The sequence below is a fragment of the Triturus cristatus genome, chromosome 12 (assembly GCF_964204655.1).
Source record: "Triturus cristatus chromosome 12, aTriCri1.1, whole genome shotgun sequence".
NCBI lineage: Eukaryota > Metazoa > Chordata > Amphibia > Caudata > Salamandridae > Triturus > Triturus cristatus.
This window is the reverse complement of record NC_140595.1, coordinates 62,427,873-62,442,184: the sequence shown is the minus strand read 5'-3', so window position 1 is coordinate 62,442,184 and position 14,312 is coordinate 62,427,873. Positions and strand designations below refer to the sequence as shown.

General features: G+C 41.9%; 1 long non-coding RNA gene and 1 pseudogene across 1 annotated transcript; both read left to right on the top strand.

Moving 5' to 3' along the window:
* Positions 1–2,792: 2,792 nt before the first annotated feature.
* On the top strand, positions 2,793–3,972 carry LOC146772477 (nuclear pore complex protein Nup50 pseudogene; annotated as a pseudogene).
* A 169-nt stretch (positions 3,973–4,141) lies between these two features.
* LOC146772476 (uncharacterized) lies at positions 4,142–10,164 on the top strand. Its single transcript, XR_014972227.1, has 3 exons — positions 4,142–4,240; positions 5,168–5,292; positions 8,722–10,164. It is a non-coding gene; the product is annotated as an uncharacterized LOC146772476 (long non-coding RNA).
* The last annotated feature ends 4,148 nt before the right edge of the window (positions 10,165–14,312 follow it).

Sequence of the window (14,312 nt, the reverse complement as noted above, 5' to 3'; positions counted from 1 at the left end):
CGTTTTTTAATTCTTTTTCTGCGCTCTTTCTTTTACTAGTTAATTCTATGTTGGAGGGTGGCCCAATTCCTGCGTCCTTCTATGATGGAACGGTAGTCAGTTTTTTGAAAAAAGGGAAGCAAGCCTTAGATCCTAACTCTTATCGACCCATAACATTATTGAACTCAGATTATAAAATTATTACAAAATTACTTTCTATTCGGTTCAATCACGTCTCTTCACAATTGATTCACGCAGATCAGAATGGTTTTATTGCCGGCCGTCAATTAATGACTAATACACATTATCTGATTGAGGCATTAGACTATTTTGAAGTACGTAGGGTTCCGGCTTTAGTTCTCCTTTTAGACACAGAAAAGGCATTTGATTTGGTGGTTTGGGATACACTTTTTCTTATACTACAGCACTTTGGTATTCCCTCTCAAATCATCACTCTAATTAGGAATTTATATCAGGGGGCAAGGGCACATATCCTTGTTAATTCATCCATAGTTGGCTCGATCTCAGTGCAAAGAGGGACAAGGCAAGGATGTCCATTGTCTCCTGTCCTATTTGCCTTTTTTATTGAGCCTTTGGCAGTAGCAATTAGAGAAAGTAAGGATATTCTTCCGCCTGTTCCCGGCATGGACAAAATTAAATTATATGCTGACGATATTATGCTGCTGTTGAAACCTGAGAGACATACGCAAACATTGGCCTTTTCCATTTTCTCTGAATTTGAAACATTGGGGGGATATCGAATTAATAAGAAGAAAACAGAAATCTTAATCTGTGGTAAGAATAATCCTGAATTGCACCCAGATATTCAGAGCTGTGTTAACGATAGACCTAAAAAGTATTTGGGTGTTCTCTTTACACCTCTAGTACGGGATCTATACACATTGAACTTTGAGCCGCTGATTCAAAAAGTCCATGATATGCTCTCACGATGGAATCTATTGCCTTTATCTATTTTGGGTCGGGTGGCATTGATTAAAATGGCAATACTTCCCTTATTCAACTTTTTGTTCTCTACTATTTCGTGTTCTCTCCCAGGCGCTTTTTTTTCAAAAGTTGAATCTTTATTTTCAGCTTTCGTCTGGGCTAAAAAAAAAACCCGAGTAGCTATTAATGTCTTATATGCAGATAAAGAACAAGGTGGTCTGGGCCTGCCAATTCTGAAAGACTATTACTATGCTTATTTTGCACAGTATCTTTCAAGATTTAAACACTCAATACCTAGAGTCGTTTTGTTTATAAACTTTTTTTTCGATTTAATTTGTAAAGAGACCAAAATTCCCTCTCCTCTTTCGATAGTTAAATCACCCAAATTGGTTAGATATAAGGTCCTGAGTTGGTGTTTTAAAAAACGGGAAGTTATGTTAAAAAGGTACTCTCTCCCTATTTTGAGCCTAGTAACTCCACTGAGGGATGCTGTTCTGGGATTAGGGATTAATATTGGGTCAGAAATTATACAAAATTGGGCCAGATTTGGGTTTACAACTTTATCGAACTTTGTGAAAGATGGAATATGGTTGACTATTGATGAGATGGCTACTTTAATTTGTGGAAACTTTCTACTTATAGGTTCATATGCTCTCTTGCATAAATCTTTGGCTCAACTCGATTTAGCACAAAATAGTCAACTATTACAGTTAACAAATGACCTCTTTTGGTCTCCACTTTTTAAAAATCCCGGAAAATGGAAAAAAAGTCTAGCACAAGGTAGGGAGGAGGATATAAGCCTTAAAGCAATAAAGAAGTGGCAGAAGCAGGAAAACATTAAAATAACTGATAATTTTTGGAGTACCTTAAATAAATTTAATTTCACGGTTTTACGAGGCGCCAATTGGCGACGTATGCTTTTCTATAGTAAGTGGCTCTTATATTATACTCCTGCAATCATGGCTAAAATGTATAACTCTGCATCGTCTAATTGTTTTAGATGCACACAACTCGACTTGGCTAATTGGTCGCATATAATGGCCTTTTGCCCTAAACTTAAGTCCTTTTGGAAAGGAATGTTTTCTTTGATTTCTCTTCATTTACATTTCCCGATTACTAGGTACGATAATTTAATCATATTCGGATTGGACCTAGAATTAAATTTGCCCGAGTCTATGGTGAAACTTTTGTATATTTTGGTGGCAGTGGCAAGATCACTGATTCTTCAGCACTGGAAGACAGAAACAGTGCCAACTGTAGATGAATGGTTTCAAAAAAGTAGGAAAGTCAGGAAATCCGAATTTATTTTTGCACAAAGGATCGGGGCACTACGTAAATTTACTAAAATTTGGGGATCTTACTTTGACTAATAGTCATTTTTTGAATGGGGTAGATAGACTTCAATATCTGCTACTATATTTTAAATTGCTTAAATTTTCTTATATATGGTCTACGGGGGTTTCTCTTTTTGTCTTTTTTTCCTTGATGTAATTCGCTTTGTTCCAGCATATTGTACATGTTTGATAAAATGTATTTTTTTTTGTTCTAATGGATTGCCAAAAACTCAATAAAAATAATTAAAAAAAAAAACATATTTGATGTTTTTAGATTGGAGTAGTTTCTTTGTATTTCCTTTTTTAATTCAAATGTGTTTTTAATTTAACAGTATATATTTGCAAAGTTATATTTATTTTTAAATGTTTAAAAAAAAGAATATTTTCATGTGTTTCATACTTTGCTATGTTTAGTTTATGTAACTGACTCAGCTCACTAACAGCGCTCCTCATCACAGGGGCTCTTCTAGCTGCTGGGGACTGGACGCTGCTAGCCGAAAGAAACTACTCAAAGTCCAGACACATAACAGAAAAATGGTTGGTAAGGAATGTATGGACCAAAATAGGGACCAGGAAGAAGGCACTGAAGAGGCAGGAACTTTTTTCTTTGGCAAGGGAAAATTTCCTGAAAGGCCAAACGATCAAAAAAGCAAAACAGACATATTGGATCTGAATCTGACAGTGGTGTGGCTTTTATAGGTTTGGTTTTGCCAACTAGAGGTGGATTTTCTGGATTTGGTGCAAGCACTGGAGTCAAACCATTAGCTATATTATCCAATGGAAATGGTAACCTGTCTAATAACCTATTGTTTACAAATATAAAGTCAACTAAAGGAACCAAGATGGCACTTGTAGGATCCCTTACTACGGACTGTACTATCTCAACATTGGTTGAAGAAAATGCTGCTGGTACAATAACTAATGGTGAAAGACAACAGGCTGCAAACCCTTCTAGTTATGGAAAAAACAGCAGCAGTGGTGATTGCAACAAACAGTTGACAGCACTGAACTGCTCAGTACGATACTAGATAGTGAAACCTATGGGGACACATGCACTTTGTGATCTTATATCTATTTGCTGAGCCTATGAAAACTATTTGCCAAGTCATGATCAAAAATATGGAAGCAGTACTGAATGTAGTTCTGAAAGTGATGGTGGTAACCAGTCCATCAAGGCACAGACAGTTGTTGCCTTTGGCACATCTCAGACTGAGAAGGGGTCTGCTTTTTCATTCAACAAAGAAAATTCTTCAGTTAAGCAGTTTCAACCAATACTTAGAAGAAAGCAGAGCATTTAAGAACATCATCAAAGATTTAATTTAACTTTGGCCAGAAAGTTGAAAGTTCAATTTTGATTTCCCTTACTTTTGGCCGTCCAGCTCCTATCTCTTTATCGGACCGTCAACCTGAATTGGTCACTCCAAAGTTTTCAGTGAAAGTCTCAGGACCTCAAGAAGTGAAAGATAACTTGGATTAGGAGAAAGAAGGCAATGAAGTAAATTAGGAGTCACCCAAAGCAGTAGTGAATGGAGTAAAGAAAGAAGATGCCTTCTACTCAAAGAAGTGAAAATTGTTTTATTAAAAAAGAGGGCCAATTTAAAGAGAAAGGAGTAGGCACCCTTCAGTTTAAGCCTGTTGGAAATAAAGACATTTGTTGGTTAGTGCAGATACAAATCTAGATGATGATCTGTTGAACATTTTAAATGTAGTTTAGGAAATTATGAAAAGGGTTTAGGGTTAGAGAATAGGGCAATAGGCTGTTTGATTTAGGAAAGTACAATGCTACTGTGTCTGCCTGTCAAATATTTTTTGGGAGAATAACTGTACCACTATTCTATTTTTTTAGTGATCTTTATTTCTTACATCAGCATGCAAGAGAGCATCAGCGCAGCAGGGCGAATGGTCTGCCACCACGAGTGCAATGGCAGGTGGAACCACCACTCCCACGACCAGTGCAGAGGCAGAGGGTTTTGCTGGCCCAAGTAAGTCCTGTTATTATTTATTTCCCTAACTTTTACCTCTCCCCACTCATAAATTAATTTTGTCCTGTTTATTTTGTTTTATAATGTCTCCTTTTTTTTCTGTAGCGGACTTCTCGTGTCTAACTTTCTTCTGCTTCTTTAGCAAGCTTTCCCTTTCCCCTTATATGTATTGTGGTACTGTAATACTAAGAGAATAGATTTTTGGTACTGCGAAGATTGCAGGCCCAAGTGAACTATGATTCCCCACCCATTTGATGGGAAGGCTTTCTTGCTCATGCTCAAACAGTCAAACAAGAGAGGCCATGGGCTCTCTCTCCCCCCCCCCAATGTTGTGTTATTGTTTTTTTATATATTGTACCAGCAGTTTCCATGACAGTGCAGCATGGCAGGAAAGTATGAGATTTGCCAACCAAGACCGTATGTCCTTCATTGACTATTCTACCCCTTCATTGCACCTCAATGATTCAGTCGTCGTAGCTCTGCCCTTCCGTTAAGAGATGTTTTTGGTTGGCTTGACTACCTGGCCTATCTAACATTGTCAACCAACAAAACAAACAAAGGGGAGAGGATGTGGTCTAACCGCTAGAGCAGTCAAACTCGAAGCTGGGTAACCGGGTTCTAGTCTCGGCATGGACGCTCAACATCCTGTGATTCTGGGCAAATCACTTAATCCCCCCCCCGTGCCTAACAAAAAAAAAAGAATGTGTCTGTCTGTAACACAACAGGTGCTTGTGTAAAGTGCTCTGATACCTTCGCGTTGAGTTCACGCTACATAAAAGTAAAAAAAAAAAATCCAAAATTGATAGTTTTGATAGAAAATGCTGTTAACCGAACTGTAGTGAGATATTGTGGTTTTACTTTGTTAAAAAATAATTAGTACTTGGGTGGCGAATCTGGTATCAAAAATGTGTAATTTTTGTTTTCTAGTTAGACAGACTGATGGGCCGGCAGCACCCGCACCAGTGCAACGGAGGTGGCCCAGGAGGTGGTTGGAGGGAGACAAGTCCTTGCGGCGGCTGGGGCAAGTCACTGCCGTGGCAGGGACAGGCAGTGTAAGTCACATTGCTTATTGACATATTAAGGATACTGTATTTAAGTGAGGCGGTACAAAAGGGGGTGGTGATGGACGGAGCATCAGAACCAATCAGACACTCACACCCAGTCAACAGATCTGGGTTTGATCCATCACCGTTCTTTAGCCCACTCTGCCACCCCAGTTCAGACATGGCCATAAGCAAATCAGTCTGACCCTGTGCCTCATGGGAACAGTCCAGCCCGAACTGCCAAGCCATGCCTTCCCTGGACCGGAAACAAGCTTCCTAGGACCGGTTTCTGGCATTTCAGCCGTCTTCAGCCAGGCTTGCTTGAATCCAGTGGCAAAGTGAGCAAGGGACTCACGTCTGAGCATACCCTGCCAACTTATGGCGAACAAAGCGGTACAAAAGGGGGTGGTGATGGACGGAGCATCAGAACCAATCAGACACTCACACCCAGTCAACAGATCTGGGTTTGATCCATCACCGTTCTTTAGCCCACTCTGCCACCCCAGTTCAGACATGGCCATATGCAAATCAGTCTGACCCTGTGCCTCATGGGAACAGTTCAGCCCGAACTGCCAAGCCATGCCTTCCCTGGACCAGAAACAAGCTTCCTAGGACCGGTTTCTGGCATTTCAGCCGTCTTCAGCCAGGCTTGCTTGAATCCAGTGGCAAAGTGAGCAAGGGACTCACGTCTGAGCATACCCTGCCAACTTATGGCGAACAAAGCGGTACAAAAGGGGGTGGTGATGGACGGAGCATCAGAACCAATCAGACACTCACACCCAGTCAACAGATCTGGGTTTGATCCATCACCGTTCTTTAGCCCACTCTGCCACCCCAGTTCAGACATGGCCATATGCAAATCAGTCTGACCCTGTGCCTCATGGGAACAGTCCAGCCCGAACTGCCAAGCCATGCCTTCCCTGGACCGGAAACAAGCTTCCTAGGACCGGTTTCTGGCATTTCAGCCGTCTTCAGCCAGGCTTGCTTGAATCCAGTGGCAAAGTGAGCAAGGGACTCACGTCTGAGCATACCCTGCCAACTTATGGCGAACAAAGCGATACAAAAGGTGGTGGTGATGGACGGAGCATCAGAACCAATCAGACACTCACACCCAGTCAGCAGATCTGGGTTTGATCCATCACCGTTCTTTAGCCCACTCTGCCACCCCAGTTCAGACATGGCCATATGCAAATCAGTCTGACCCTGTGCCTCATGGGAACAGTCCAGCCCGAACTGCCAAGCCATGCCTTCCCTGGACCGGAAACAAGCTTCCTAGGACCGGTTTCTGGCATTTCAGCCGTCTTCAGCCAGGCTTGCTTGAATCCAGTGGCAAAGTGAGCAAGGGACTCACGTCTGAGCATACCCTGCCAACTTATGGCGAACAAAGCGGTACAAAAGGGGGTGGTGATGGACGGAGCATCAGAACCAATCAGACACTCACACCCAGTCAACCCGAGTGGGAAGGGTTTGCTCAGACGTGAGTACCTTGCTCTCCATGCCACTGGAATCAAGCTATCCTGGCTGACGAGGGCTGAAAGCCCGAAACCGGTCCTACGATGCTTGTTTCCAGTCCAGGGAGGACCTGGCTTGGCAGTTCGGGCTGGACTGTTCCCATGGGGCACAGGGTGAAGACTGATTTGCATATGGCTGGGTTCAAACTGGAATGGCATGGTGAGCAAAAAAACGATGGATTTAGGCCCAGATCTCTGTACTGGGGTGAATGTATGACATTGTTCTGCATTCTGTCCATCAATTGTTGTTTTTGCATTTGTCACCCCGAGTGGGAAGGGTATGCTCAGACGTGAGTCCCTTGCTCTCCATGCCACTGGAATCAAGCTATCCTGGCTGACGAGGGCTGAAAGCCCGAAACCGGTCCTAGGATGCTTGTTTCCAGTCCAGGGAGGACCTGGCTTGGCAGTTCGGGCTGGACTGTTCCCATGGGGCACAGGGTCAAGACTGATTTGCATATGGCTGGGTTCAAACTGGAATGGCATGGTGAGCAAAAAAACGATGGATTTAGGCCCAGATCTCTGTACTGGGGTGAATGTATGACATTGTTCTGCATTCTGTCCATCAATTGTTGTTTTTGCAACTGTATTTAAGTGAGGCAGATAACCCACCCATCATAATTTATCACCTCCCTGTCCATGGAATTTTGCCACCTGTGACCGTAACTGCAGCATGGTTCAATTGGGCACTGCAGCGTTGGTTGTGCAGTGCGCGTCTACTTAAATTAATGCAGCATTACGAAGTTTTCAATGCATTACATACCGAAAACAAGGTGCGTTTCCCAGTGCCCACTAAGTCACCTCCTACTAGTGCTTCACTCTATTATTATTTTTTTCTAAGTTATTTCCCAGCCTACAAAAACATTCAAAAATTCATTCTTGGCATGTGATACATTTTTCTGGCTAAGTGATTTATATATTTCATGGCTTCCATGACAATTTTACACCTGTTCACATTTTTCCCTTTTGTCATTTGTCAACTTCAGTGACTGACAAAAGATTAGCAAATGATGATCAGTCACACCCCGCTCTTCTATAGCAAAACCTCTACCTAGCCTAATCCCTCCAATTTACCCTGCATTAGAATAGCTGTCCTTCTAGCCTAGTGAAGGTATTTGTTTAAAATAATTTGTGGCGGAGAGCGCGGCCAGGCAGTAAAGTGAGAATAAGTGCCCGATTTTCAGTTTAGCAGAAGGGATACTCTGTGACAAACATGCCAAATAAAATCTATATCCCGTTCCCTTCCCTGAACTGCATTGCATCATTTTTTCCACTGTCTACTTACGGCTGACAGGATATCTGCGTTATATGTGACGTGTGTGAAGTAGTAGTATTTATTATTCATCTGCCTATTTGGAGTCTAGGTAGCATTGAAAAGCAATCCAAAAAGAGCAGGACAATTGGAAATAAAGTAAGTTAATAAATTGTCCATTATAGCTGCCCCAAAAATATGTTGCAGATTGCAGAGAGTAGTAAAGTACCCAACGTTAGAATGCCTCCATTAGTGTTGCACAACCAAAATACTATTAATTGTGCTGCAAATATCTGCTGTACTCATTAATGGCAGGTACTGTATTTTACTTTTGACACACTGTCTGTTTAGTCTTTTTACTAGGTGATCCTTTATAAGAAAAAAAAACACTTAGCTTTACCCAGGTGGTATTCTGACTTCTTTGCAGTCAGTGCTTTTTATGTGATGCATGTGTGGGTAAAACTTAGCCATGTGACTAATCACATCGAACATTCCAATGGCCTTAGGGGCCTGCAATGTTCTGCTACTGTGCCACCACTATATAAGTGTGTGTGTGTGTAGATATATATATATATATATAAATATATAATATATATTTGTGTGTGTGTGTGTTTGCAACTGAGCATTAAACATTTTTGTTTTCGTTTTTTTCCCCTCTTTTCTTATTTCTTGATATAGCTACTTCTGCTGGTGCATCATCACAGCACAAAATGGCCAGCCGGCTGTGACCCGCTGGATGGAGGCCTTCCAGGCTAAATATCGCCAGCTGGTGGCTTTGGGGAAAGAGGAGGCATGTGCCACTGCCCCCAGTTCCTGCTGCCAGTGCCTCCATACTGGCCACACCAGCGCCACCAGCAGCTGGATCCACCACTGCTCCCCCCTCATCATCCACAAATGACTTCCAACACGCGTCCTATGTGAGCTGGTGCTGCTTAACGAGAGGTGGTGAGCCTTCAGGGCCGGATCAATGCCCTCTAACGCCCTTTTTAGGTTGAGCCTAGTAGCGCGCATGCGCTGTGAGGTATGGTGTATTCAGTACATGGGCTTCAAGCTGGCCCGTCGCTTGTCATTGGTTGTTTCAGGTGCCTTTCTAAATTTCTTTTTTTTGAATGGTAAACCATGCCCATTTTTTCATCCTTTTGGTCTGTTTCCTCCCATAGCGACTGGCTCTATCACAGGGCTCATCTCGCTTCTGTCAATTTCAGTTCATTTCACGCACAATTTGTTCCAATTACTGGAGCAGCTGACCAGTGTTACTGCTTTCCCCTCCCTCCCACCCACCATTTCTCTGTGTTCTCCCCTTCCTACCTCAGCTTTCACTTATGATCTACAGAGTGTGGGTCACTGAAGATCAAGTTGAGCAGTCACAAAGTTAGAATGTTAGAAATTTGACTTTATTCGCTTGCTCCCTTTCACCCAATCTTTTGTTTTTGGCATTAATTATGTTCACTCGCTCGGAGCCCCGTTGCTCCATTTCTGTAAACAGGGCTGAAAATCTTGTTCTTTATACGGTCACAAATGTGGCACTTGTGTCTCTGTTCCCAGTGGTAATTCCTCTTTCTTAGTCCTCTAAGCAGTGCTGCAGCTGCATCTCTGCTCCCAGTGGTAATTCCTCATTCTTAGTCCACTAGACAGTGCTGCAGCCTGCTTGTCTGGACCCGTCGGTATTTCCTCATTCTTAATCTTCTAGACAGTGCTGTTAGCTGCTTCTCTGGTCCCAGTGGTAAAACCTCTTTCTTAGTCCTCTAGGCAGTGATGCTAGCTGCTTCTCTGGTCCCATCAGTAACTCTCCATTGTAAGACATCTAGGCAGTGCTGCTAGCTACTTCTGATCTGTCAGTAACTCACCCATTCTAAATCCTCTAGGCAGTGCTGCAGCTGTCTAGTCACAGTGGTGGTAACTCCTCATTCTTAGTCCTCTAGGCAGTGCTGCTAGCTTCTTCTCTGGTCCTGTCGATAATTCCTCATTCTAAGTCCTCTGGACAGTGCTGCAGCTGCATTTTTTGGGTCCATCTGTAATTCCTCATTCTAAGTCCTCTACACAGTGCTGCTACCTGCTTCTCTGGCCTCATCTATAATTCCTCATTCTGATTTCTCTAGACAGTGCTGCAGCTGCTTCTCTGGTCCCAGTGGTAATTCCTCATTCTGAGTCCTTTAGGCATTGCCGCAGCTGTGTCTCTGTTCATACATCCACTACACTCCAAACCAAAACACATAGATAAGACATTTTTTACAACGCCAATAGCTCTGACTCTGACAAATGCGAGCCCTGTTGCATTGCAAATGCTTGTTTATTTTACTTGCTTTGGTGGGAGGGACTTTTTTTATGGAGGGAGAGGGTGGGAATTGGGAAGGGCGGAAGAGAGGACTCATGTGTTGTGGTAATGTCCTTTTGTACCGGCATTTTGTGGCAGTGCTGTGGGTAATATCTCTAGTGCACCTAAAAGCAAACCAGCAAGAAAAACATTTAGTGAAATGTGGCATTTTTGCAGCTTGAATTTTTCATAGTACAGACGTTATTTAGTGAGGTTATCACGAATAATTAACAACAATAGTGGATCCATTCAAAGTCAAACCACACCACCATAACATAATGTTTCAGTCAGGATAACCAACAAAGAATTTGGGATCTTGAAGAAGATAACAGAAAATCCAACCATCACCTGTCAAAAGGCTGACAAGGGAGTGGCATTGGTAGTCATGGACATCACGTTCTATGAAGAAAAAGTCAACGCTCAAGTATCAGTCATTGTAACATATGGCAAGCTGAATTATAAGCTCACTGAACAGTTCTTGGAAGTTTTGAATTACATTTTGGAAAGAGCAGTTAAGGATGGAATTATCATGGAGAATGTTAGCTGATTCCTTGTTCAAAGAAACCCAAAGAGGCCCTGATTGTACATGTTACCTAAGGTGCATAAGTGTGTGCACAAACCGCCGTTCAGACCCATATTGTCAACCAGAGGAAGCCGTCACGAACATGTGGGGAAGTTTCTTGACTAACAGCTTCAACCTTTTGTTTTGAAAATGAACACCTTCATAAGAGACACCACTGAGATTCTATCCAAAATCAACCAAATTTCGTTCACTGATAGTGATCAAATACTATTATGTACCACTGACGTGAAATCTTTGTATACACCAATTCCACTCAACTTAGGCATGGAAGCCATTGAACAGGTTTTAGTCACCTTGAATTTGGACAAGGATTTTCAAATTTTTCTCATGGAACTGTTAAATTTCATATTGTACCAAAGCTCTATTTCAAATGGAATGACCAATGGTTCCTACAGCTCACAGGAACTTCCATGGGCAACTGCGCTGCTCCGGCGTATGCAAACCTGTTTATGAGCAAATTTGAGGAAGAAAACATTCTGGGGAAAGAGACATGGAAGACAAATACCATACTTTTTCTAAGATACATAGACAACATTTTCACACTATGGAGAGGATCTATAGACAACTTGATCACCGCATTAACAGAATTGAACCAAGTAAATAAGAGAATACAATTCACATATGATATAGACGAAAATACCATTACATTCTTGGATGTTCAAGTCACAAAGTCACATAATAAATTGGAAACCAATATCTTTAGGAAAGCTACTGACAGGAATAACATGTTACACTACAACAGCTTTCATCAGAAATCATTAAAAAATCACCTGCTATATTCACAGTGAGAAGGATAGTATTGAATCCTGACACATTGAAGGAACAAACAGAGAAAATGCTTAAAAGATTTGATGACGGAGGATACCCGAGAAAGATATTGGAATAAGCCATGGAGCATGACTAAAGCAAGACCGGAACTACTCGAAACCACCCGCAAGGATAAACGTTAAAAATGGTAGTAGTTTCTAAATTTTCAACGATGAGTGGCCAATTAAAAAAATCTATTTTACATCATTGGTCTATATTGGCCTTGGAGACTGATTTCAAAGCAATTTTTGCGGAGACACTGATTTTCACATATCAAACGGGGCAAAAATATCAAAGAAATGCTTACACATACGAATTGCAATATCCAAGAAACAGTTTACAAAGGAACGATCCCTTGTTACAATTGTAACATCAACAAAGGCACATGGATTACACACCCAATGAAAGGAACCACAATAGATCTCAGTGTGTCTGCTAACAGTGACACGAAAATTGTCATATATTTACTCAAATGCCCATGCGGGCTTGTGTACGTGGGCAAGACCGAAAGGAAGATAAAAACTAGATTTAATGGGCACAAGAGCAGCATTCGTACTAAAAACATGAAGCCTGTAGTAGCCTGTCATTTTTTGGCGAACGGCCACTATGTTAGCCAAATTAAATTTTTTGATCTTCGAAATCATAGAAAAGGAGGAGGGCAAGGACAATAACAGCCTGCTCCAAAGGGAAAACTTTTGGATTAAGCGCTTGGACGCTTTGAAACCTAATGGGCTTAACGATAGGATGGAATATTTTCATGATATCTATGAAGTTGTTTGCAGTTAATGTTGATGGACCTCTACACACACACTAATTTTTCTAATGACATTTTGTATTTTTACGTTCCATTGTGTTTTATTTGTTGGCTCGAAGTCAGTGTCCATAATCCTGAAAATGTTGGCTCAGTCTGAAGATGGGGAACTGGGGCCAACAATCTAACTGCAGTTAAGCCATTGTTATGTGTGTGATACACTGATAATGTACAGCAATGTTACATTTTGTTTCCACCAGGATTACATTTGTGCTCCGAGTTTACGCAGGTACTAAGGTCCTCCATGACCTACAAAAATGATTGACGAGCCACACGCATGCCACTTTTATATTGACACGGGGTTGTACTTTCTGCCATATGAACCTAGCGTAAGATGGTCCGCACATTGAGCTTGAGTTCGATCTCAATATGGCCGCGGATCTAAACGCAATAGTCCTTCCTCGCTGGCGCGGATATTAGTAACTTGGTGGAAGCCGGCCGGATTGAACGTCCACTACCGGATTATCCGGAGCGTAATCACCGCTACACCAGTAAGTAGAGTAACCAGGGGAGGCTTGCATGGTTTGTGTTTACTTGGAGAGACACCTAGTTCACAGCGATGTACGCTAATCTTAATTGGCACGGCCAAGTTAGAACGATTGAATAATTGCTATTTGTTCGAGAGCATGACTTTCACAACGCATGAATTGCTTTTTATATGCATGATCCACTAGACATTTTGAGATTCACTTAGGATGTAGTGTTATACGCCTTTAACAAGAAGCACGGCTGGGCGATGTAGAATTTGACTCGTCTTAAATGCATGATTCTCACTACTTATGAACCGCTTCTAGATAGCAAGTGAACTGTATACATAGGTCACTGAGGCATGACCACCAGATCACCCACTGTTGTTGTGATCGGCATTGAACAGCACGTGCACCCGACAGTTGGTCATGGTACAAGTCGTTACGATTAATCTTTATTGAGGTCTTATAGACACGGCCACGGCATGAACACTGAGTTTTCTCTACACGGCAGTTTGTTTAAAAGCAAGTCATCATGGCACATTGATTAGTATCTGATTGAGGATGAACGGACATTCTTATGGCACAAACAGTGTTTTTCTGTAGGCACTATAATTATATATCATTTTTAGTGTTGAGCATATGACTGCGACATATTGATTGAAGAGTCACTGCACCTGGGGTTGTTGGGTGACCATTCAGTTCGTTGACGGGATGGGTTTCTCATGTTGTGTTGTATATACATTTTACTAGATGTGAGACCCCCTGACGAAGGGCTCTTTGCCCGGAATGCATCGGGATGGAGGAAGGATTGTCATTAACAGTTTGGTAAGATATACACATCACTCCTGAAGTAATGTGATTGTGTGGAATTTGAACAGAAGATGGCAGATAACAAATAAATATTGCCTAACAACAAGAAAGATTCAGTGTCTGAATTTATGATAAGAATACATTATAATTGAACAACCTTAGGACTACGGGGGTATGCAGTGCTAGGGGGGACAGACCCTAACCGGGGACACTACGTCATCCATCAGGATAACAACATAAGGATGTAATTGTGTGTCTTATGTGCATCTAAGGGGAAGACACCTGTGGAAGGCAGGGGGTGTAAGGGAATATAGAATAATCCTTTAAAAAAAGAACGCTGGTGTGCGTCTATGGCAGGCAGTGGTCCAGGGGAAAATGGATTAATCCTTAAGAAATTAATGCTGGTATGCGCCTATAGCAGGCAGGGGTTCCAGGGGAAAATGAGTAATGACCAAAACCCTAAAAAATGAATGC